Source organism: Bombina bombina, chromosome 3 (genome assembly GCF_027579735.1).
Source record: "Bombina bombina isolate aBomBom1 chromosome 3, aBomBom1.pri, whole genome shotgun sequence".
Classification (NCBI taxonomy): Eukaryota; Metazoa; Chordata; class Amphibia; order Anura; family Bombinatoridae; genus Bombina; species Bombina bombina.
Genome location: NC_069501.1, coordinates 676,162,827 through 676,189,021, shown reverse-complemented (window position 1 = coordinate 676,189,021; position 26,195 = coordinate 676,162,827).

Below are 26,195 nucleotides of genomic sequence, written 5' to 3'. Positions count from 1 at the left end.
TACCATGTCCTGAAACTGAGACCTATTTAAATTGGTGAAGCAAATGTTACTTGTTCTTTCATTCTTTAAACCTCTGTAAAAATAAAAAAAAATCATGGCAGTTTTAAAGAGGTTTTTTTTTTGTTTTGTTTTTTTAAATGATAATGAAAAAATAATGTTAATGTCATTATTCAACAGACAACTCCATTCTGTACATTGAGAACATAAACTTTTGGCAAGGTTGTAGCTGCTTTTCATGATTTACAGTGTGATAAAATCCCGTTGAAAATTATTTCAGTTGCATCCACTTTATTCTATAAGAAAATAATTTTCTGCACTGCTCTTCTTGATTGAAGATGAATATCTCACAAAAGCAGACATTTTCTACCAAAACAAATGATTGAAGAAAAAAAAAAACTTTTATAGTGTTTACATTAAAAAACATGACCGGTATATCCATCATGCTTCTGTTCCAATGGTATTAATATTGATTAACTTATATCATGATGGTTACGGAACACAAGAGGATTATTTAAACATGTCAATTATTAAAAGACATACAGTCAAAAAATAATTAATCCAAACACCTCTATTATTATATTCTGAGCTGCCAAATGCCCATTGTATTTGTCTTTTCCATATAGATTGCAAATTTCTATCGCAATAATAAGAACGAGAAAACAAATATTTTGAAAAGACTGACACCTATATAGAAAAGGATGTACTGGAGGTGCCACTGTTTATATCTTGTTGCAGTTGTTTTTCTTAGTAAGACAATTAATTTCTGAGGACTGTGGACATATTGTTCAGGCACTAACAGCTAAATGATCAATCCCTACATACATACTACAGACTACTTCAAATTTGAGAATGGTAAATCTCCTGCTTCCACACTCCCTTTGAGCATATAATCAGTGTTTGTGTTAAAACATGTGCTGCATGCAGAAAACAAGTGTGTAAACCAATTTATTATTATGTTTATAGTAAATGGGATAGCCTAAATGGATCCTGTATTTGTTTTCATACCCTTTACCAGATCAAATAGCATATTTCCCATATTGTAGAAAATATTCACAGAAACATGCTGATTTTCTTATACAGTTAATACTATTCATAATGTTTGGAATGGAATAAAATTAATGCGTGATTGTAGTAACACTGCATTTTGTTTGGTTTATCATTAACTAAAGCAGGGGCTATGCCAAAAAGCATATTTCATTTATAGTTTTCTTTTTTTGAAACAATGTTCAAAACATTTTATTATAGAATAAATTCAATAATTATATTCTATTCCCATCTGAAACATGATGTTTTTGTTTACTGTTGTATAAACCTATTTGAAATTGAACAGTAGCTAAAATGTGACTCACCAAACTGCTCCAAATCAAATAATTTTGAATTGCTGATATTTACAACAATCTGTGGCTGAATGTATTTTAGAGAGAATTGGATGAACCTATGATTGCTAAAGGCTGGGTGTTAACAAGGTCTTTTATGTGTTTTATGGAAAGGACAGTGCGTTATTTGTCTGGTATCAGTGGAGAGATGTAGTTACAGTTAAGTGATGTTTTCCTGTGTCATACAAAAGCAATGGACTGACAAGAAAAAGCAAAATCTTTGGCTCAGATAGATGTGAAATGCATATTGCAAGGCATGTCAGCATGTTTTCTTCCTTCCAACACTTGTATTGCTGTATGTCTTCCCTGGCTGCATCCAATGACTTTACTTGTAAATCCCATTTTCACATCTCAGCACGTTATTTTTTATAGAATACTATACAGCTACATTCTGACTGTCTGTTTTGTCTCTCTCTTTCTCCAGGTGGCCCACAGGAATGAAACAAGGGTTGTTTGTTGTTTGCAAATATCATAATATCACTGAGTGAAGCTGTAAAGTTATGAAAAGTATGTTTCTTTACTGTAAACTGTTTATAAAGTCAGATTTTGTTTGCTATGGTGTCCAATTAAAGTATTCTGCAAAATAAGTGTAGTAATAATTGTGTTGAAAGAAATAAAACAAATTTTGTGTTTAATTAAGTAAATTTAAATATATTTTTCAATGTCAAATGCATTTGGCAATATTCCAAAGCAGCATATTCCTGAGTGTTTTAATTGCCTATTTTCATCTGTTTTTTTTTTTTTTTTGTACTGTGAAACATGTTTAAAATCCAAGAAAATCTGAATGACACTGCACAGTGTATATTAATATATTTAAAGGGACAGTCTACACCATATTTTTTATTGTTATAAACAATAGATAATTGAGATTATTATAGCCTTGGTGTATAAATAATCTAGATTTTATTAAAGACAGGAGGCAAATATTTTGCATCAATTCTTTGCTGAAATCCAAACAACAGCAAAGAAAACAGGACAGAAATTTGCATAAAAGTTGTAACAGTACAGCACCAATCAGCACACAGCTAGGGTATAATAGTCCAAACATAAGAAAGTAGCTTCCTCTTTTCTGCGATGAAGACACAGGAATGAAAACTGAAACCATCAATGATCATCCAGAAATAACAGCTGCAGAGAAAAGCCATAGACAGGAATCATCCAGAGGATTAAACTGAAAAATAAAAGAGAAACAACAGATAACCACCGTTCCCTATTATGATCATAAAATTATGCAGTAAACCCGTACAACCCTCCACTTTTCTTTTTTTTTTGGAGGGGAGAAAAGGGAAGGGAAAATATTTGCCTCCTGTCTTTAATAAAATCTAGATTATTTATACACCAAGGCTATAATATTCTCAATTTTACAGCAAGACAGGAGACTTCATATTTTGCAATTTTAACGCACAGAAGTAAAAACATTGCCTGCATGAGGAATGTGTTTAAAATAAAAATGAGAAAAAGTTGAAGCTGAGGCCCAGTCTTTGGCTTTAAGAATATATTGAAGCTGACTGCCCAACAAAAGTGCTCTGGTAGCTGCCGCCCCTCCAAAAGGGCTCTGGAAACTACCGCCCCGCAGACCAAATGTGCTCCAAAAGACAAATCAATGCAAGCTGAAAATATGAGCCAATGAACCTACCTGGCCAGAGTAGGAGGCAAAACCAGTTTAAATGGGGGAACATAAGAGATTGAAATCTGACCCCGCTGAGACGAACGAGAAGAGGAGGTTCTGCCCAAATATTCCTTAAGGTAAAAAGCCACAGTTGTTTCAGGGAGAGAGACTCATTATTAGGCCAAGACCTGAAATTTAGGACTGAAGAAACGTCCCAAAGATGGGAATATCGAGGTAAAGGAGGACATTTCAAATGAATGGCCTTCAAAATATGATACACCAACAGGTGTTTGCCCACTGGGTTGCCATCCAAAGGCAGATGTCCTCCCGAAATAGCTGAACGAACAATGTTCAGTGAGCGATAAGCTTTCCCCTGATGGAAAAGTTCTGTCAAGAAATTCACAATCAGATTTGGAGGGGCTGAATAGGAATCAGCTTGCCTGCTATTGCACCAGCGAACCCATGATGCCCAGGCTGAAGAATAACATTTCCAGGTAACTGGGGCCCAGGACTCTCTGTGGAGGGGTTGCACATCTTTAGAAAGGCCCTCTGATGCCCAGGATCCCCTGAAATCTGCCAAGCCAACAAAGTGAGACGTCCCTGTAGTATCAATGGGTGTGGCCCACCTCTTGGGTCTGACAGAAGGTCCGGGACCTGTGGAAGAAGGGAGGGGGGGGCAATTGACATCTCCAAAAGGAGAGGAAATCAAGGTTGCATCAGCCAAAAGGGGGAGACCAGAATCAGGCAGCATCTGGTTTTCCAGAACATCCAAAGGGTTCTCAGAATGAGGGCGAAAGGAGGGAATGCGTAAGCCCCCCTGAGAGGCCAAGGTTGCAGGAATGCATCCGTGGCCTTGCTCCATGGATCTGGGAGCCAACTGAAGTACCTAGGAAGTTGATGGTAGGTGCGGGAGGCAAACAGGTCCAGAGAATATGGACCAAATGATTTCTGGACAGACAGAAAAAACAGGGCGAAGAGATCGCCAGTCGCTGGAATCTCTTCAGAAGAGAGAGAACCAGTCTGCTACTGTATTGGTGATCCCAGGAATGTATTGCGCCTGGAGCGAACTGTTGCAAGAAATGAAAACTGAAAGAGGTCAGAGGTGAGATTCTAAAGGGATTTGGACTTGGTGCAGCTCAAGCGGTTGATGTATTGGATGGTTGAGATGTTGTCCATCTGAACAAGGATGCAACAATCCATAAGATGCTTGGAAAAACATTGGATTGCGAAGGATCCTGTAAGTAGCTCTAAACAATTAATGTGGAGAGAGCTTTCTAGAGAGGTCCAAGAACATCCGGAAGCCTGGTCTCCACAGGAAGCTCCCCATCCCAGGAGGCTGACATCCAAGGATAACACAAAATCTGGACCAGAGCCAGAAATAGCTTTGCCATTCCATGATTCCATGTGGAGTAACCACCAGGACATTTCCGGTCTCACTTCATCTGTCAGAAATATACTCTGTTGGTAGGACCTGGATTCCCGGAAAGATCGAATCTTCAGGCGTTGCATAGCCTGGTAATGAAGTGGAGCGGGAAATATCGCTTGAATGGAAGAAGTCAAGAGACCAATGATCCTGAACAGCTGTCTGATGGAACCCATGGGGGAAGAAAGGGCTCCTTAATTCTCCAGCTTGATTATGTCTATTTTGTCTTGCGAGAGGAGCAGAAGGCCCAAAGTGGAGTCTATGTGTGTCATGAACTCCTCAGTCCCACCTTAACTTATGTTGTTACATATCGTCACATACCACCTTAAGAATCAATTATCAGGCTCTCTTTTCCTTTAAAAGCTTTCTATTCCCATAAACCTTTGCTGATTTATTGAAGGTTGATACCCACTCACTCTCCAGCCTTTCTTGTTACTTTTCTAAAACAGAGTATCACTTGTTCTGTGATTAGCTCTGTCTCCTTCAACTGAAGCTACTTCTCATCTAAGGCAGAAGTCACCTGTTGCAACTGCAGCACACACGCCACTCTAACAACTTCCAGTCTAACGGACACAGCCCGCAATCTGCGGAGAGGATCAGAGAGGCTGCACGCACACAGCTGCTAGAGCCAGGTTCCGTATACAAGTGTTAGCATTGCCGTTAAGACTGTGAACTTATCTTTACCGTATGGTGTATTGTTTAACAGCACAGCAAGCGGATACAGTATTCTTAACACTGTTTACAAATCTTTACCGCAAGGTGTATTATTTAAAGGCCCAGCAAGCTGAAACAGTATACTTAACACTGTGAACTTATCTTTACCACAAGGTGTATTATTTAAAGGGCCAGCAAGCTGAAACATTATACTCCACACTGTGAACTTATCTTTACCGCAAGGTGTATTATTTAAAGGCACAGTATTACCTTAAAGGGGACCTCACTTATCTGTCACAAACCTATATAAACTGTTACTTATTATCTAAAAGTTTACATAGTACAAACTTATCTCTAGACCCAGACATAATTCACCTGATCTTACTACTTATAATTTTGAGGTGAATATTCCGGGCTACATTATTCCAGGTGATTAAGACTCTGTCTCCTCACTAGCAGACAGACTTAATCACATGATACATACAAAATTTACCAGAGAATACTCATAATCAGACTAAAGAAACAGCAATCGAATTGCTGATCATTACAATGTGAAAGCCTAGAAATTCCACTTGTTGAGAAGGAGACAGGGAAGAATTCTCTAAATTGACGACGAAGCCTAAGGGGCCTATTTATGAAAGGCCTGTCAGACATGATCCGACATTGCAGATCATGTCTGAGAGACCTTGCTGAATGCGGAGAGCAATACGCTCTCCGCATTCAGCGTTGCACCAGCAGCTCTTGTTAACTGCTGGTGCAACGCTGCTCCCTGCAGATTTGCAGCCAATTGGCCGCTAGCAGGGGGGTGTCTATCAACCCGATCATATTCGATCGTGTTGAATTGCGGCAATGTCTGTCCACTTCCTCAGAGCAGGCAGACAGGTTATGGAGTAGCGGTCTTTAGACCACTGCTTCATAACTGGTGTTTCTGGTGAGTCTGAAGGCTTGCCAGAAACACCGGGCTTTAAGCTCCATATGGAGCTTGATAGATATGCCCCTAAGCCTTGAAGAAGGTCTAGAGTTTTGTTGAGGTGATGCCTGAGGGTCGTAGAATCCTCCTCCATGAGGAGAATGTCGTTGAGATATATGATAAGACGAATACCTCGGCTTCTGAGAGAAGCTACCACAAGTTTCATCAGCTTGGTAAAACACCAAGGGACAATGCTGAGGCCAAATTGATGGCACTAAAACTGCCAAGTTTGATTCACCCTGATAAATCTGAGGAATTTCTGATGTTGAGGGCAAATCGGCACAGTGAGGTATGCTTCGGTCAGATCCAGGTGTACCAGCGAATTGCCAATGCAGAGAAGATCTCTCATCATGTGAATACCATCCATCTTGAAATGGTGGTATGTCACAAAATAATTGAGATCCCGCAGATTGATGACCGGCCAAAAGCCGCCTGTCTTATTGATCAGAAAAAGGTTGCTTAGGAAACCTGGGTCTGAAGATGAGACCTGTTCTATTGCACCTTTGTGACTGAGGAAAATTACATCTGCTTGCACTAGATTGACAGCTTCTTTTGACCAGGTGAAAGGGTTTGGGAGGGAGTCCTATAAAGGTGGAAAAATAAAATTGATTTCAAAACCTTGAATCGTTTGAGAGATCCAGCGATCTTGAGAGATTAGGTCCCACAGAAGGGAAAAATGAGAGAGTCTGCCACACAAAGAGAAAGTAGAAAGAGGGCAGGGAAGGTAGTGTACTCACTCCGGGGGGTAACTGAGCCTGCCGGCAAGGCGATTCTGGGAGGTCTTGCCCTGGTTGCTTGGGAATGAGGAGGGAAGAGCATCTGAGGTTGAGAGGGGTACTGCTGGAATCCAAGTGCTTGATGTTGTTGATGCTGGTGTGCCAGAAACTGTTGGCGGCCGGGGGGACGACCCCTGAATCTTCCGACCCTGCCATAAACCTGAGTGGGGTTGAAGACCCTTCTTAAGGAGGACTGTATTTGCTCGATGGATGTAAAAGTAGAGAGATAGTGCCTCATAATCTGGAGAAATGAATCCCCAAAAAGAAGCACATTGGCTGAAGAGCCAGCCTCTTCCACTGCTAAGACTGTTAAGCGTGGGTTTATGCGTTAGAGCGGATCTTCTGCGCTTGCTGAAAATGGCTACATTTGCATTACCCAGAAAACAAAAGGTATCAAATGACCATTCTCGGATAGCAAAAGTGTCCAAGGTAGAGCCGAAGAGGAGAGCCTCGTCAGCGAGATGAAGGATCTGCACCAGAGGGCCAGAGATATCCAGCAATTTGTCCTGAACCCCTCTGAGGGCCTTGCCCATGCCTTTCCTTGAGTCCTTACCCTTTCTGATCAAAAAGGTAGCCAATTTTGCGTCAAACTCAGGGGTGACAGATTCTCTACCAGGTAGAGAGAGTTTGCGTCACTCAGCCCTGAGTTTCTTGCAATCCTCATGGTCTAGGGCCTTGCAAAGACGCCTTTACAAAATATGGGAATGATGACGGGCCAGAGACAATTCGGAGGATCTAGGGTGTTTTATGTGTTTAAGGCTAAAGATCGGATTGCCCGAAGGGTCCAAAAAATCCTCTTCTGTCTCCTTATGCTTTGCCGACTTTGGAAAAGGCGCGTTAGAATGTGAAGAAGAGTGGAGGATCTCTTGATCAGATTGTTCATCTGCTTCCCATGCCATGTCATCCAAATAAAATTCAGATTGATCAAAATTATCAGAGTCTGAGCTCTGGTAAAGGGTTATTTTACCCCATTTGATCTCTGGGGAGGAGGTTCTATCACCCCTATGTGAAATGCCCAGGGGAGGGGCGTGCGGCCTACAGCCGGGGCTTTGCCCTTGTGAGGGGCTGGACGAGACTGTCAAATGGAAGGATTAAATAAACTACTGGTTAAATAAACTGCTGGTACTAAGAAGGATGACCTCAGTTTAATATAGGGATATATATATATATATATATATATGGACAGAAAGATGGGTGTAGGAATGAGGCTAGAAAGACACCCTATAAATATATTTTAGAGAGATTGGAGTGGTAAATTTGCTGCCTATGAATATCTACCCAAAGAAAAACTGTGCCCCCAGGAACAGTTGACTTGGTAGGAAAAATATGTATTAAAGAGAGGGAAAATTGGGGAAAAAAAGGGAAATTCAGGAAGGCGCAACACTCTGGAAAAAGAATCCTAGATAGGAAGTATTTGGGTCAGTGTGTTTTGGATGACCTATTACTCAAGTGATATGTACCTAATGGATTATTGCAAAGGTGATATCAATTAAAATATAGTATAATGTAATATAGAGGAGAGATAATATAATGTTTGCTAAGAGTTATTTAGATAGGTTGTTTGTTGATTAATAAATGTCTAAAAGTTCTGTTGGATGGTATGTGACCAATTAAGTACATACAGACCTGTAGCAGAAAAAGACACAAACACCTAAAAATGCCTATAGTATTCAAAAGTTGGCAAAAAATAAATAAAAATACCTACGATTGATATTGTAAATTATAATAACCGAAATATAGAATAAATTATGATGGTAATAATAATAATATAAAAACGTAGTATTGACTGTCAGACTGTGTTTAAACAAAAAAAAGTCCTGTAAAAGTTCAGAGTTATAATCCAATAAGGCAAGTGAACTTCTATAACTGTAGACGAATGCAAAAAATCCAAAATGGTTAAACAGGATATATCAATGAATCCACGTTCCACAACGAACCCGTTGGGAGTATACTTACACTCCGTTACCTCAATCTCATGAGGTAAGTGCCGCGTAGTGTATAAGTAGTTCTTCCTCTTGGTGTCTGTGGTAAAGTGGAGCGGTGTCCTTTTTCGATCCAAAGATCTCTTTAATACCCTCTCCCGAATAGTATTCAGTCCTGTTCAGCTGCACATCACGGCAAGCAGCGCTGTCACAGGCCCGAGCACCGGCTGCACACTTTTTTTTTTTCTTCAGTTTTAAACTGAAGTCGAGACGTGGAGACAGACGTTCCCCTCACGTGACCTTCTCCTCCTCCCTTTCTGTCTCACTTCTCTCTTCCTCGCTCTCTCTCCCTCCACCCGGTAGCGCCACCACAGTCTGGCAGACTGTGGTGGCGCTACCGGGTGGAGGGAGAGAGTAAATTAGAAAGTTGCTTAAAATTGCATGCTTTATCTAAATCACGAAAGAAAAAAATTGGGTTCAGTGTCCCTTTAAGGAAAACAGTACCAAAATATGGGTTCTGGGTACTATTAGTTAGCCTATAGACAGACTATGACTCTAAATGCACATCTCCCTAAGGTATAGTTATTGATACAATGTGCAGATAAATGATCATGCAAGACCATGTAAACTGCCCATTTATTTAAGTTCTTTTGACAGACATGCATTTTAGCCAATCAGTGCTGGCTCCCTATAACTTCCCGTGCATTTGGTGAAAAACTGTCAAAATGCCCTGACAGAAGAGGCGGCCTTCAAGGGCTTAGAAATTAGCATATGAACCTCCTAAGTTTAGCTTTCGACTAAGAATACCAAGAGAACAAAGCAAAATTGGTGCTAAAAGTAAATTGTTTAAAATTACATGCCCTATCTGAATCATTAACATTTATTTTGGACTAGACTGTCCCTTTAACAATTTGAAAAGTAGGCCTCTTTTTAAGTGCAATTTTAAACAAACTTGTTAGAGCATGTAATTGTAATACCAGTGACCAATTGATGCTGTAGGTTTTACTCAAACAAAGGGCTTAAACACAGAGTAGAAGAACCCCTCAGTATCTACAAAACACTGCTAGTCCTGAGCTAGTCCGCTCTTCCAATAAGCACCACTACTCATACTGCTGAACCATGTGACTAGCATTGCAAATTGGATCACCAGCACTTTCAGCAAGGGACAAGAGGTCTTTGAGAATATTTGTTAAAAAAAATCACATGTGGACTTCCGGTGGGTGGGCTAAGGAGTAGGCAGCAAGAGTTGTGAGCTCCGGAGTAATACAGCATTAAACTGGGCTTTTGACACTAAATTAAGCCTAAAATCACTACTTCTGCCTCCCACAATAGCCCGTGTGCATCTTAGCCTTGACACAGCAGGTGTCCGGCAGCTTGCCCTCAGCACAGGCGAATATCATCATGCCCCACTGAAAGCATAATGGCACATGGAAGTGCGCCTGCACACGCCAGGATCCTACGGAGTGTAGATTAACCTACAACACCCGGTCACGCTTGTGAGACATTTATTCACGGTCGGGTGACCGGTCCTGCACTGCAACAAGGGCATAATCTCTGGGACATGAGCAAGCGCAGACTTACCCCCTGAGGCTCAGACACATGGCGCATTGAGTCGCTGGATCCATCGCTACAACTCTTGCAGGGGGGCCTAGGAAGAGTGCATCCAGACTGTTTGGGGAGACAGGGCTGAGAACACGCACGGACGACAGCTGAGTGGAGCTGACAGCCCTTAGTGGCACGAAATCGTAGCAGCGACAAGAAGACGGCCGCCATCTTTCTTGGGGTGCTGAGAGAAGAAGAGCTGACCGGAGACTGGGACTCCGCCCACTGATACTGCGGTAGCGGTTACTCGGCCCCAACGGGGCTGATCCTTACACCGGATTCCAGAGGGGACAAGGCACACATTTGGCAGCAGGCCACAGGAGCACTGCCCTGACTGCATATGGGAGGACTGCCATTGCTTCACATCACCTGCGCAGGTAAAAGGGATAACTCCCGCATAAGTGTTTGGGGTGAGGAGATAGAGGAGGGAGGACAGCCCGATAACCTCTTATTCACAAGACTAATTCCCCAACTACAACACATAGTGCCTGTTACTTTTCTCCTTTGCTGGGGGCTGTCTGGGGTGTCTGGGCCTGGGTGAACTGCTAAGAGCCTGGCTGGTGAGAGACCACTGTGCACTGTGACAGCCTTGAGAATTAACCTGCTTTGGAAAGCCTGCTGTTTTGTCCTCTATTGGACTCAATTTTCAAGCAGACATTTTGGGACCACTATTTAGGAAGTGCAACACTTGCCCTTGGACATAAACAGATTCAAGTTAGGTGGATTAAATCAATAACATTGCCCTATAGTTTATTGTTTCTTTCAGTTTGTTCTGCATTGCTCCAGTGATACATCTGTATAGATAAGTGAAATATTACTGTAATTGACTGTCTGGGTTTTATGGATAAATTCTTGGCGGGAGGTAAAATGTCTGGGAAAAATAAAGGCCCAGGAAAGACTAGGGGAGCTGCTGACCACTCACAGGAGATGACATCTGCTGTGCAGAATACCCCTGCAATATCTATGGACACACATGTGGTGGTGCAGCAGCTTTCTTTCTCCCCAAAATCGATTGTTTGCAAAAAGGTCTTGATCACTTAACAGGGGAAATGAAACAGTTTTCTGTTAGGTTCACTGAGATGGAAGACAGAGTGTCAGGGCTTGAAGATACATCAGTCACGCATGGCACCCAGATAGATGTCCTAATGAAACAAAATGTAGTCCTGCACCAGAGACTAGAGGACTTAGAAAATAGGTCCTGTCGCAATAACTTGCGTATATTAGGGATACCTGAAAGCGTAAAGCCCAAAGACCTCATCCATTTTGTAGAAAACACCTTGCCTCTATTAATTAAACTGACTCCCATGGTGTTCAGGGGCAGTGTAGAGAGGGCACATAGGGTAGGCCCAGATAGGCAGCAGGAGAGAGGCAATACACAACCCAGACAAGTTATGGTCAAACTTTTACATTTTCAGCTCAAAGTTGAGATATTGCGTGCTTATAGAAAGACCTCCCCAACTATGTATAGGATACTCATTTTTCAGGATTACTCCTCTGAGCTCATGAGAAGGCGTAAAGAGTTTTCTCCTCTATGCTCTAGGCTAAATGGGGAGGGCAGGAAGGTATACCTCTTGTACCCCGCTAAACTGAAACTTTTGACCCCCTCAGGCCCCAAGTTTTTTGACACCCCACAGGAGGTTAACGAATTCCTGGGTAGAGAGCAAAATAGGTCAGCAACAGGTTCGCCTAGATCCTCACACTCAGACCCAGGCTGAGGAACAATAAATACTGCATGTCGCAGGTCTATTACTGTTAAATAGCACAGATAACAGAAACCTTTAATAATAAGTTGGGATGAATCTCTTGTGCAAACAAGGAGGTAGTGTTACAGTTGAAAATAATGTTACAGTTTTCTATGTTGATGTTAATATTCTATTTTATATAGGTTGGTTCCTAAGTGTTATAAGTGTACTGCATATGCTGAACTCTTGCAATATTGGGACAAAAACTCTGTGCTCCGGTACAGAGCAGCTGGTGAACATTAGTTTAGATACTCAGGCCAGAAATGCTGAGGACAAAACTCCCCAATTATTGCCATATCAGGGATGAGCAATGAAACAGTTCAGGTTGTTGATGTTTTTGTTATATGTAATCATAACTCTATCAAGGTGCAATCCTCACAGGTCTGGGACAAATGTTTTGTACGAAGGTGCAAACCAATTAAAGATATTTAGCTTAGATCTTCATGACAATTCAGATGTGGAAGATATTCCCCAACCTAGTGAGTACTTAACTTTAACTACATGTTTGTCATTTTTGCAAAGTACTAGTTCATGTATAACTGTTAACAAATATTTCTTCTCTTTGGAAAAGATCACACCAGTTCATGTTGCAACACCCTCAGACCATAGGGATCACTCTCTGAAATGTGATGGTAAGTGTGGGTGGTGGTGGTTTTTTTTTGTTTTTTTTCTCCTTCCCTCTCTCCTTCCCTCTCTCATTCTCTCTCTCACGCTCACCTTGTTGTAGAGAGTGGCGGCGGGGATTCACTATCTACACATAAATGGCGGTAAGACTGTTTTCATGGAATGTGGGGGGGGATTAACTATCCAACTAAAAGGAGCATGATACTGACACATTTAAGACGTTTAGGGGCCGACATAGCACTACTACAGGAGACCCATCTCTCGCAGGTAGAACATGAAAAACTTAGGAGAGACTGGGTGGGATCGGTAGAATATGTTTTGCATACTAGCTCAAGCAGAGGGATTGCGATCCTGATTGGGAAGCGGGGGAAGGCTGAGGTACTAGCAACACACAAAGATAGTGAGGGGAGATAGTTAATTGTGAAGGTTGGGATCAACCAGAAAGTAATGATAATCTGTAATATATATGCTCCAAATTCTAAATCCACAGCTTTTTGGACTACACTCATTCAAACATTGACTCCGTACATGGGGATGGACATAATACTGGGGGGGGGGACTTTAACCTGGCTCCTAACCCCATATGTGATAGGATACAGGATACAGAGCGCTCTAGGACAGGGCCTAGACCAAAGAGCAAGGGAACCTTTGAAAAAAAGGTGTTCACTAGACTCTCTGACTCTCTGCATTTGGTTGATATCTGGAGACTGCGGAACTCTGAAAACAGAGATTACACGTGCATATCCAGGGCAACCCCAACACTCTCGCGCATAGATCTTTTTCTGATATCTCCCAACCTCATCCCGAGTGTAACCAAGACCAAGATCCACAATTTAGTGGTCTCGGATCACGCCCCTGTTGAATTGGAGATATCCGTGGGTCCCTTTGTCTCTAATAGAAACACGCTAAAATTTCCTGGCTATCTGTATACTTCAGATGCCTTTTTAAAACATTTGACTCATGCATGGAACGATTATTATACAGATAATCAGGTACATTCGAGTACTCCGGAGCTGTTCTGGAATACTGCCAAAGCAGTGCTAACTGGAGATATCATATCCTATGTGACCACGCTATGAAGGAAAATGCAAGCTAAGCTGCAGAAATTACAAGAGACCCTGACAGAGTCTTACCAAGAGTACTGTGGTGACCCGAACCCCTTGTCACGGGACAAATATCTTACTAGTAAGGGAGAGCTGGATGTTTTTCTCCACCACCAGGCGGTCACGCAAATTCTTAAATCCAGTGCTAGATACTACAGAGGGGGGATAGATCGGGCAAATTGCTCGCCTCGCTGACAACACATCGCGAAGTACCCAAGCCAATTGCTGCCCTTAAATATCATAATAACACCCACAAGACCCCGGAATCTATTGTGAAAGCCCTGGCGGAGTATTACTCTAACTTGTATGCCACTCAGGGGTTGCCCCCTAGAGAGTCTATCTCCGCATTCTGGGAGAACCTTGATCTACCACAGATCAGTGCAGAACAATTGGCGGTTTTGAATGCCACCATCTCTCCAGAGGAGGTTACGAAGACGATCTCCTCCATGTCTAATGGTAAAGCGGCAGGCCCTGATGGGCTGCTGATTGAATTCTACAAGTTGTTGAAGACACAGGTTACCCCCACCCTCACCAAATTATACAATATATATTACAAGGATTTGGTCACCCCTGCCAAAACATTCACTATGGCACATGTGTCTCTGATTCCGAAGCCAGGGAAGGACCCCGAATTGCCTGAGTCATATCGTCCGATATCTCTTCTCAATTCGGACTACAAGATACTCATGAAAATTCTGTCCGACAGACTAAAAGTAATAATGACCGACATCATCCACCCCGATCAGACTGGGTTCATGTGTAATAGAACCTCAGTGACTAATGTGCGATGGGTGTTACATGCTATGGCACACTTTTCAAGTTAGTCGAAAGCCACGAGAGCACAGAATGAGTCGGAGACCTTGCTGCTGTCCTTGGAAGCGGAGAAGGCCTTCGACAGGGTGGTCTGGAATCATTTATTTGACGCCATGAGGCGTTTTGGTTTCGAAGGTGCCTTCCTAGCCTACATTGGCAATATATACACGGCTCCCTGGATTCATGTTATGGCATATTCCCAAAATCTTGGCGACTATTGAGGCCTTTGGGTCCTTTTCGGGCTACAAGGTAAACGAAACCAAGTTGGAGATCTTGTGGCTCCGTAGACATCGTACTAAACCTTGTACATACCCGTTCAGGGAGGCTGCTCCCACCTTGACTTATTTAGGGATCCGCTTATCCACAGATGTGGACACTCTATATAAAGCTAATATCACGCGGGTGAGTAGAGAGGTTGAGCAGACCTTGGAGGGTTGGAGGAAGCTCCCTGTGTCTCTCTCGGGGCGTGTCAGCCTGATAAAGATGGTGATTCTACCATGAATCTTGTATCCACTACTGATGCTACCCCTATTAATATCAAAGAAGGACCTGGCTTTATACACGCGAGCTATAATAGGCTTCTTATGGGGGGGTAGATCGCGAATAGCCCTTACTAAATTATATGCACACCCCTCTCAGGGAGGATTGGGTTTGCCCAACCTGCGGCTATATAACTGGGCGGCATTGAGTCGATTGGTACTAGATTGGCAACTGAGCACGGAGCACTTCTACACGAATGAACTAGAGAGTTCTGCCCTGGGGGACTGTAGTTTAGCTTTTCTGCCTTTTGCTCACTTCAGTAATATTCCCGCAGAGGTCCGAGGAAACTTCCTATATAGAGACATACTGAAGGCATGGCAGTTCATGCTCCATCATCTAGGACGCATTTGTGTGTCTTCCAGGATGATAACACTAAGGTACAACAGTGACTTCCTTCCGGGAGTCGACACTTCCCCCTTCATTGCGTGGGAAGGAGCGGGCTTACGCTTGGTGGGAGATGCTCCAGATCACACTACGAAAGGAGTCAAAACATTTACTGACTTGCAATACCAGTATTGACTACCGAGGAGGCATTTCTATGCTTACCTACAAATGAGACACTATATAGAACAACTGATCAAAACAGACCCACACTTTGGGAGCAACATGCACTTAACCCTTCTCTGGTCTCGTTTAAACTAGGCAAATTCACACTTTCAGGACTATACAAAACACTACTTGGTAAGGTTGAGTCCAAAAATCTGGAGACACTGGTGAAAAGATGGAGCAATGACTTGAACGGGGAGGGCCTGCCGGAAACAATTCTACAAAGCTTAGAGAATGTCAGAAGGGCGACTTTATCTATGACACTCAGAGAATCCCAGGTCAGAATGTTACATAGAGACTACCTAACTCCCCAAAGGATATCTAAATGGAATCCTATGGTAGTAAATGAGTGTAGTAAATGTAGACTGATTAACCCTGACTTTCTTCACTATTTTCTTCTGTGTCCTCGGATTGGACAGTTTTGGGGACGAGTTGCCTACTGGATTACCAATACTTTGGTGACCAGGGTTAAAATTGGAATAGAACAAGTATGCTTTTTGAATTGGGGAGAGCAGAGTCCTAGAATGAGCCCCTTACTAACTACAGTAATACTAGTTGCAAGGAAAGTCATACTGAAGGTTTGGACTGAAAAAACAGCACCCTCCTTTGTGACGTTTAGACGTAGTCTCTATAGGCAGCTTCTCATAGAACAGCTAGATACTAGGATGGACACTAACAAACGCCTAAAGCACTTTTTAAGTAAATGGCGGGTATATATAGCTACAATGAGTATTGAACATCAGAGGCGGATCTTGACACCCTTTGCCCATACCGAGCTCATGCTGACGGCCTCCCTGAGGGGTGAATGGGGGTTTCTATACCAACAACTGAGTGATGGGGGGGGGTTAAGGGCATACCAATATAAATTTTTTTTTTTTTAGTATTTTCCCATCACTAAGACCAGAGGGGTGTGACCAAAATGATGTAATTGGATTTCATATTATTGTTAACAGCAGAATTATAATAAAAGATTATCTTTGTTTAAGTTTATAAAGTTAAATGAGGATGAGGTATATTGTAGTTACCAATGAAACTTAACCACTAAGGATCACAGGAAATCTGTAAGCAAGGGAGGCAATCTTTTACTATTTACTGAAGTATGATGCAACGAAATTTCATGCCTTCACCAATGATACACTGCTAATTGCGAACATTACCTGTAAATTCTATTGTAAACCTTTCTGAATGGTACACTTGAAATTGCACTGTTTGTAATATATATGTCATCTCCTATTTCCTCAATAAAAAGTTAACTTTAAAAAAAAAAAATCACATGTTTCTGTTAAAACCAAAAATCAGTGATTTCTGTTATTAGCTTGCAGACATTTCCCTCTACAACAGAAGAGCAGAAGCAATTGTCCTTATGATTGCAATGTTTTCAATTAGTACCCTTTGTTTGAACATAGAATGCTTACCCTTACATGACACCATTCTTAGGCACTTTAAAAGAACATATTAATAGAACTAATTAAAAATGATTTAATGAAAGGGATCTTCTCTCTTAAAAATCATGAAAAATAAAAATTTGTATCGTAATTTTTCTATAACGTGCCTTTTATTGTATGTTTATATACTGTATGTAATTAATTTGCATGATGTAACTTTTTTAAATAAAAACTCCCTTTAAAGCTAGATCAGGGCAGCTCTGATAAAAACACACAAATTCCACATAAATCTGCCAACTTTGGCTCCGCAAGACTTTCTCCCACTGAAGAGGGATTATTTGTCCCGTCCGACTGGATACTACTTGCTGATTCCTTCTCTCCTACTAACCGGTCATAAAGAGGCCTTCAGACTGTCGCTGGCCACCGGAGGGTCTGGGCTCTGCTCTGACGGCTGTTTTCGGCCACTCATCAGCTAAGAGATCCATCCGGATCCAGCCTGCTCGCTCTACTTAGTGCCCTGGCCTCTGGTACCTTAGAAGCATGGCAGGGATTCCTGTGACACACAGGAGGCCGTCTGCTTCACAAAGTCAAAGACTCCGGACTGGTACGTACTTGCCTTACTCTGCCTTGCCTAAGGGGGCATCCCATAACCTCCACATATAGGGGTCCTTCATCGCTCTGATTCCCTGGAACAAAAACTGGATTAAGCAATACTTACCCATGAGGTGTCTTCACCTCAGCTCAGGCCTTCATCTAGTAACAGGACTTCTCAGCCCCACAACTGTGTAGAGGCCTGCAGGCAGGTTCTATCCAAACACCCTTAAACTGAGATATTTGGCCTTTGTAGGAAGGGACTACCTCACTGAAGTGACGGACACTCAGGCCCCTTCACCAGACATAATATGGCCTTTTCCGGATTGATAGGCCTTACAATAAGTTAAGTAACGGCTGGAAAAATGCTACTTTGACTTTCTTCCAAAACCTGATGTCATTATACAGCTACAAAGCCTTGGAAAGCCTTATAGGATGTTAAGAAGCGTCATCTAGGAGATTATATATCATGCCTTAACAGCAACTGAATATAAGATAGTCTCTCAAAGAACCTTCACATTTTCCATCTATCTACTCCCTATCCTGATACTACAGCTTGCTTGGCTTTTACACAGGAAAGCTATAGGGAAGGTTTTGTAAGGTTTCTACTGTCACATGACGCGAGACATATAACTACATGGAAGATATTTGAGCATTGAGTGGGTTAGATTGATAGGGTCCTATAAGTATGTGCAATAAGAAGCTAGCCTTTCAATGATATTCAAATGATTTTCTGAATGTTTGTGAGACCTTTCCTTGCCCTCTCTTCCTATACCCTGAGAGGAGAGTGTATACAACACCACAGAGCCTATTCATCCAAGCTAATTTTGATAATAGTGACAGCCTTTATGCATATATCTTTACATTGCCTGGTTTGATTATAGAGATAAAATTGAGAGGCAAGATGAAAAATAAGACCCAAACCGTCAAAGACTACCTTTCCAGATCGCAAGCAAAACAGAAAGCTGCTGAAAAAAGTACTTACAATAAGGCGGACAGTCCTATCGCAAGTTCCAGCAAAATTCATGCCACACATACTCTTGATACCTCAAATACAGTGCTCCTGTCTCAGATTAAAGTCCTATTTAATGACGAACTAAAATCAGCTCTCTCAGATCTTAAACAGTTATTGGCAACCGTACTTCTGAAATAGAGGAACGTCTTGATAATAATACTACCTTCACTGCATTCATCACTACAAGAAAACTCAGAATACATAATTAAGTTAGAATCTCAGATTGAATATTTAGAGAACCGATCCAGGTAATTTAACTTAAGAATAAGAAATTTGCCAAAGTCCTATAAGAATCTACAAGAAACAGTAATGGAGATTTTCCAAAAATTTATACCAATTCGAGGAAGACTGTTCTATCCTCGCAAAACTTCAGATACAAATGGAAAATTCAACACCAACAACTCCTACTATCAGGTATAAGAAGCCTTTTCAAAGAGAATGGATCCCAGTAGGAAATCCCCAGAAGTCTAAAAAGTCAAAGGCAACTCCACTGAAGACTCCCAGGACAAAGAAGAAGAAGCATCTCATAAAGCCTAAACAGACAGTAAGAAGTTTAATTCATGGACTGTAAGAACTATTATGGGGACTTAATTCCCCTACACCATCTTGGAACTTTTCACATTTTAAAGTTCTCAGTTTTCATTTGCCTTAATGTTTGAGTGTTTAGCTAGTTCAAAAAGTTTATAATGTTTGGTATTTGAAAAAACTCTTTGGGCAACCTAGGAGTATTACACTCTCCGGGTACCCCTTACCATTCTATCTTCCCCTACCCCTCACCATGTCCTCTTCCCCCTATCACATGCCTATATTACCTTCCCTCTCCCCATAGACAATTCAGATCCTTGGACCAAAAATATAGAATGGCCTGTCACTCGGCCCTACATTCACCATGTGTTCTAATTTGGTTATGTTTTTTATTTCATTACTAAATGTTTGCAATCTGTTTGTCATTGACATGTCAAAATTCTTAACTTTTATCATCAGAGCAATGTTATACTTTTTTTAAAGGTTTGATAGTGTTATAATGACATATATCTTTGTTGTGGGTGGTTTTCTCCTATGCCATTGTTCACATAACCCAATTGGGAGCCAGTATATAAAGAGCCCTACTTTTCCAAAGCTTAAACAATTCTATGTGTCAAATTTGGTGCCCAAAAAATGGTACAAAACTCGCTTGAATCAACTCTTGTTTCTACTTGTAGCTTATTACCTAATAACTATGGTCTATGTTGATTAAAATAATTACCCATAACATCAGAGGACTTAACTCTGACATCAAAAGAAAGAAAGCAGTATCTGAGTATAAATCCCTAAAAGCACACATAGTTATGATTCAGGAGACGCACTTTACTAAGGTCTGCACTCCCAAATACTAGCACAAACTGTTCCAGACACAATATCATGCCATAAGCGATATAAAAAAAATGTGGTGTTACAATCCTTTTACACTCATCATTAAATTTCACAGAAGAGGTAATTAGAGATAAAAATGGTAGGTTCCTGATAGTTAGAGGATTGTTACAAAATACTCCCATAGTTTTAGTAAACATATATGCACCCAACGAACATCAAAATACGTTCTTGACGCAACTTAGTAAACAGTTAACCATCTAGAAGAGATACAAGATGATAATGGGGGGGGACTTTAAAACTACACTTGATAATAATTTAGACAGATCACTGTAAGGAACGGTTAAGAAATCTACCCGCTCACGCTTCAACACAATTTTGAAAGATTTTGCCAATGACCATAATTTGATTGATTGCTGGAGAACGCTGAATAGAGGGATGAGAGATTACACTTACTACTCACCAATACATAATTCCCATTCAAGAATTGATTATGTTTTAATGAGCCAAATATTAATTCCCTTAGTAATAAAGGCCATAATTATTAATTGTGCCTAGTCGGACCATTCCATGGTTGAAATCACAATGACGGGTTTAATTAATCCAAACAGAGTTAGGTCATGGACACTTAATCCCAGTATTCTACAAAATAAGATTTTTTTACAAAAGCTCCAAAAGCACATATCTGAATTCATTATTGTTAATGAAGGTTCAACACCCAGCCCAATTTACACATGGGGAGCACTTAAGGCATATATCAGGGGTCTTTTATTAGCAGAATCCAATATAATTGATAAAAAACTTAAGCTTGAATGGGACCAATTAAAAAAAAAATAGAATCCTTAAGGAGACAATCCATTATCAATCCTAGGCATCATATAATTGCAAAATAAAAAATAAAAAATGCAGCATTTGATAAAATAATGAATAAGGAAGCAGCCAGATCAATTAAATTAGTTGATTCCCATTACTACATATATAGTAACAAATGGGATAGAATGCTGGCGAGTAAGATGAAAGAAATTAAAAATTTTTGACTATACCCCAAATACAATAAAATGATGGTAAGGTTACAAATTATCCTCTCCATAAAGCTAAAAAATTTGCAGACTATTACAAAAACTTGTATAATATTCCAATGAATAACAGGGATAGCAACAAATTAATCGAATTGGACAGATTACTAGGTTCCAGCAGCATTCCAATTCTAGATGAGGAGGATCTGGATGCTCTAAATGCACCAATCACTCTGTCAGAAGTTAAACTAGCTATCAAAGAACTTAAGAGCTCTAAAGCCCCAGGTCCTGATGGATATTCTGGATTCTATTATAAAACCCTACAGGATCTTCTGGCCCCACAACTAGTGGGATTGTTTAACTCCATAATGCAAGGGAATGACATTCCGAAAGAACTCTTAATGGCTAGAATCACAGTCATCCCGAAACCAGGAAAAAATAAACAATACTGTAGTAACTTTCGCCCCATCTCACTAATAAACCAAGATTTGAAACTTTTTTTGCAAAAATACTAGCAACAAGATTAAATTCCCCACTCACCAAACTAATTCATTTTGATCAGGTGGGTTTTATCAAAAGTAGAGAAGTGCCGGACAACACGCGTAAAATTATAGATCTTGTATATTTGGCCACAATTAGAGGAACGCCTTCTCTGTTCCTATCTTTGGATGCAGAGAAGGCATTCGATAGGGTTAACTGGGGATACATGCATGCTGTACTACACAAAGTGGGCATTACAGGAACGTTTCATACAGCATTAACTAATCTATATTCTAATCCAACTGCGTTTCTTAAACTGTTGGGGTATCATTTAAAATCTATTTCTATTAGAAATGGTACCCGGCAGGGTTGTCCACTATCACCCTCTCTTTTTGCTTTATGTATCGAACCTCTAGCAATTAAAATTAGAGATAACCCAGACATAGCTGGTATACCCATAGGAAATTCAGAGTCTAAAGTGTCGCTGTTCGCAGATGACATCATACTATCCTTGACTAAACCCCTATTGTCTCTCCCTCCACTATATGCAATAATACACAACTTTGGTAAGCTTTCTAGCTACAAAATAAATTAGGATAAATGCGAGGCTATGGGGATCAAACTTCCTCAGCATACCAAAAAGCTAAAAAAAATGTCATTCACTTGGGCTAAACAAAAACTTAAATAATTAGGAATTTACATTCCAAATAGTATTGGTTCACTATATCAGGTAATTATGCTCCCATGTTCTCGCTTATCAGAAGCTTAATAACAAAGTGGTTAAAATGGAAATCGTCATGTTATGGTAGAATTGTAACCACTAAAATGTCCATATTACCAAAACTATTATATTTGTTCCGGTCTCTCCCAATCCCTAGTTCAGAGCTCCATAAAATACAGAAAGACATACTAAAATTTATTTGGCAGGGGAAAAAAGCTAGGGTAAACAAAAAACTTATGTTTAAGCTTAGAAGTAAGGGAGGATTGGGTGTCCCAGATTTGATTGCATATTACTACTCGGCAAGAATGTCTCAAACTTTGCAATGGTATAAAACAGATTCTAACGTGCAGTGGGTCAAAATTGAATCTAAAATGATGAATGTTGAACACCTCTTCATCTATTATGGGATCCCAAAACATCTAACAATCTTCAGAAAAACACTTTTATAGCTATAAGACATACAATCCAAATCTGGAATCTACTAATAAAGAAATACTCACTGGTTCAGGATAGATCTAGAATTACTCCCCTAATAGAGCTACACTCCTCAATTGATATACAGACGCAACATACTTGGGCGAATAAAGGCCTGTACAGAATTGCTGATGCTCTTATTAACAATGATATACTATCGTATGATTAATATTTGACACTAGGCACCTCAGATAGGAACATATGGTACCATTGCTTGCAGCTAAAATCAAGGATCTTTGCGATTCTAGGCAATAACAAACCTCCCACTAACGCATCTTTTGAATCAATGTGCCTCACCAAGAACCATATTAAGGGCAAAATCTCATTATTATATCAGATATTTAATTCCCCTGAGGTTGAGAGAAACCCCCCCCCCCTTAAAATTTAAAATAGGAACAGGATTTGGGCAACTCTTGGCCAATTAAGACATGGAACACAAATCTATCCCAGGGTATATATTTTTTGCCAAATGCTTCTCTTAGGTAAAACTTCATGAAAGTGGCATTTAAATGGTACCTTTATCCAACAAGATCGAATAGATCTGAAACAGCAAATACTCAACTATTTTATAGAGGCTGCCCTAATAGAGGCACATATATGCATATGTGGTGGCATTGTGACCAGATCAAATATATATGGGACCAAACATCTACACCATATTTCAAACGCAGAATAAGTTAACCCCTGAACAGGCCTTACTTCATTTTCCAGTAACAGAGATTCATAGGTGACATATAAAACTCATTATGTTCATCTGCACAGTAGTCAGAATTGAAACAGCAAGATTCTAGAAAACAGCCCCTCCCAATTTCACACACATCACAAAGAAAATGTAATATTATTATGATATGCCCAGCTTAATAACTAAGAAACTTGACACCCATAACAGATTCATAGCTAAATGGGAGCCTTATATTATGTTCCATGAGAATACTACAATTTTAATGTCTAGATCATCTCATTTGGGGTTGCCTGTATCACTGTTTCCTTTGATCTAATTCAATACAACGCTAAGTATATTCTCTATAAATAAAAAGAGGGATTCACACTTAGCAACTGGAAATATGGCGATTTTGTCTCATACTGATATTAAGAATAATGTTGCCATGGCTGAGAATTGTTGTGGGTATACAGGGTTCTTAACCATTTAAAGCTATATTGTAAGTAGTATTGTGACATGTCAAGTCTGTTTCCATACTATTGTTGTATACATTTTTATAAAATGACAATAAAATACTTTCAACATAAAGCTAGATCATATTTAAAAAAAAAAGTATACAAATACAATACACATTTTATACATACATGACTGTATTTCAGAAGATTGAGCAGCCGTGTCTCCTCCTCCTGGGATCTCAGGTGCTGCAGCTGCAGTCCTTATATATCTCAGCAGCTCCTCCCACCCACTATAGACTCTGTGCTAGTCTCCAGGCTGCCTTGCTCGCTTGCTCACTCCAATGCAATTTTCTCTTTCACCCCCCACCAGAAGTCTCAGCACCAATGCTTAATACTGTCTATGGATCGCTGGCGATTATCCACTCTTAGGCAAAGCTCCCTGATTTCCTTCCATAGTTTACTCTGAACGTTGCTGGCCAAATTATGCCTCTCAAATTCCAGGGATCTTTGCAGAAACATCTCTATCAGAGCCAATTTCTTAATCTCACTATACCACTCCTCCCTCATCCTGGTCCACTAAGGATGTCCAGCACACTTGTGCTCTCCTGCCTGTGACTAGGGAAAAGCCCTCTCTCCCTGATCTTTCACTTAGCCCTAAGTCCGTCTATCCCCTTCCTCACCCTCTACAGACCCAGCCCCCCCTCTCCCTGTCCCTACTCTAGATTTACCTTTCCTAGGGTGGGATACACTAACTCACTCCTCCCTCCCCTCTGATCCTCTCCACTAGGTAGAATAAAGCCACCACCACACCTTACTCTAGCATGTCATCCACAGCAGATCTCTCACCATCTTATATTCTCTCAGAGTAGGACACTTACGTAACCAATAAATCTCACAGGCTGGGTCCCCACTCTACCTGTTGTGCAATTTGGAACTCTGTTTGCTTGCATGCTGTGCAGTCTATGTTAGCAGGCTTTCTCTCTGACATGTGAAAGATGTGAAGGCATACTCACTCCTGTGGGCTCCTCCTTCTGACCAATCCGGAGGGCAGAACGGGTCTGTTTAACATTTCCACAAAAGAAACTCCACAGCTTGTAGTGTATAGAGTGCTGGTGCTCTAAGTGGAGTAATAAATTGTAGCAAAAACAGAAGACCAGTGATCTCCTGGAGTAAAACACCATTTTATTTCCCAAAATCAACACAACAAAAAATGATCATAAAAACATCCCAAAAACCTCTGACATCAGCATCCTAAGTCTTACGAGTTTCGGCTAGCAGTACCTTAATCATAGACATGACTAATCTATCTTGGAAACTTGGGTAAATAACCAACCAAAGTTACATGGTTGGTTGGTGCCGACACCTCTCAAGTAGAAATTGGATTTAGACAACATTTAATAACATCTCCCTTAATATTGAAGCCATGGGGCTGCCAAGTTTTTTTTAATTGAAATATCCAAAAGACCTGTCAGTATAATAATTTAGTTGTCCTGTCTCCACCACTAGGTGAATAACGGAGCCACTCTATCACCTGTCATCTGAAGATGGAAACATTTTGGTTATGTTCAGATATAAAGTTTCTAGCAAGATTGTAACAGTCATTACCTGTGCCAATGTTATTCAAGTGCTCCCTGATTCTTGTTTGGGCCCCCCTTGTAGTGCAACTGATATACTGCTGGCTGCATTGGGAGCACTCAAGCAAGTATATGACAAAGGTGGATCTGCAATTAGTGCAGTTGGTTAACTCATACACTATTTGAGTGACCTTAGATTGAAAATGCATTGTATGCACATGGTGTAATTGCACTTATAGTTTTCTTTTTTTGTAGGCTAGCTGCTAGTCTCGTTAGCCTGCTTCTTTAACATGCTAGGGGCCACTAAGTTGTCTAAAGTACAACCTCTCTGGGGGAACAAAATTGCAGCCTTGAGAAACATAATCCTTCAGGCTGTCTTCAGTCGTTAAAATGGGTAAATGTGTATTAAAGGGACATGAAACCAAAAAATGTTCTTTCATGATTCAGAGAATACAATTTTAAACAACATTCAAATGTACTTCTGTTATCTAATTTGTTTTATTCTTTAGATATCCTTTTTGAATAAATATCAATGCACATGGGTGAGCCATTCACATGAGGCATTAATGTGCATCCACCAATCAACAGCTACTGAGCCTATTTAGATATTATTTTCAATAAAGAATATCAAGAGAATGAAGCAAATTAGATAATAGAAGTAGTTTGGGAAGTTGTTTAAAATTGCATGCTCTTCCTAAATCATGACAAAAATTGGGTTTCATGTCTCTTTAACTATACGACAGATGCCACTGAATTGTGGTCTGTAAGTAATA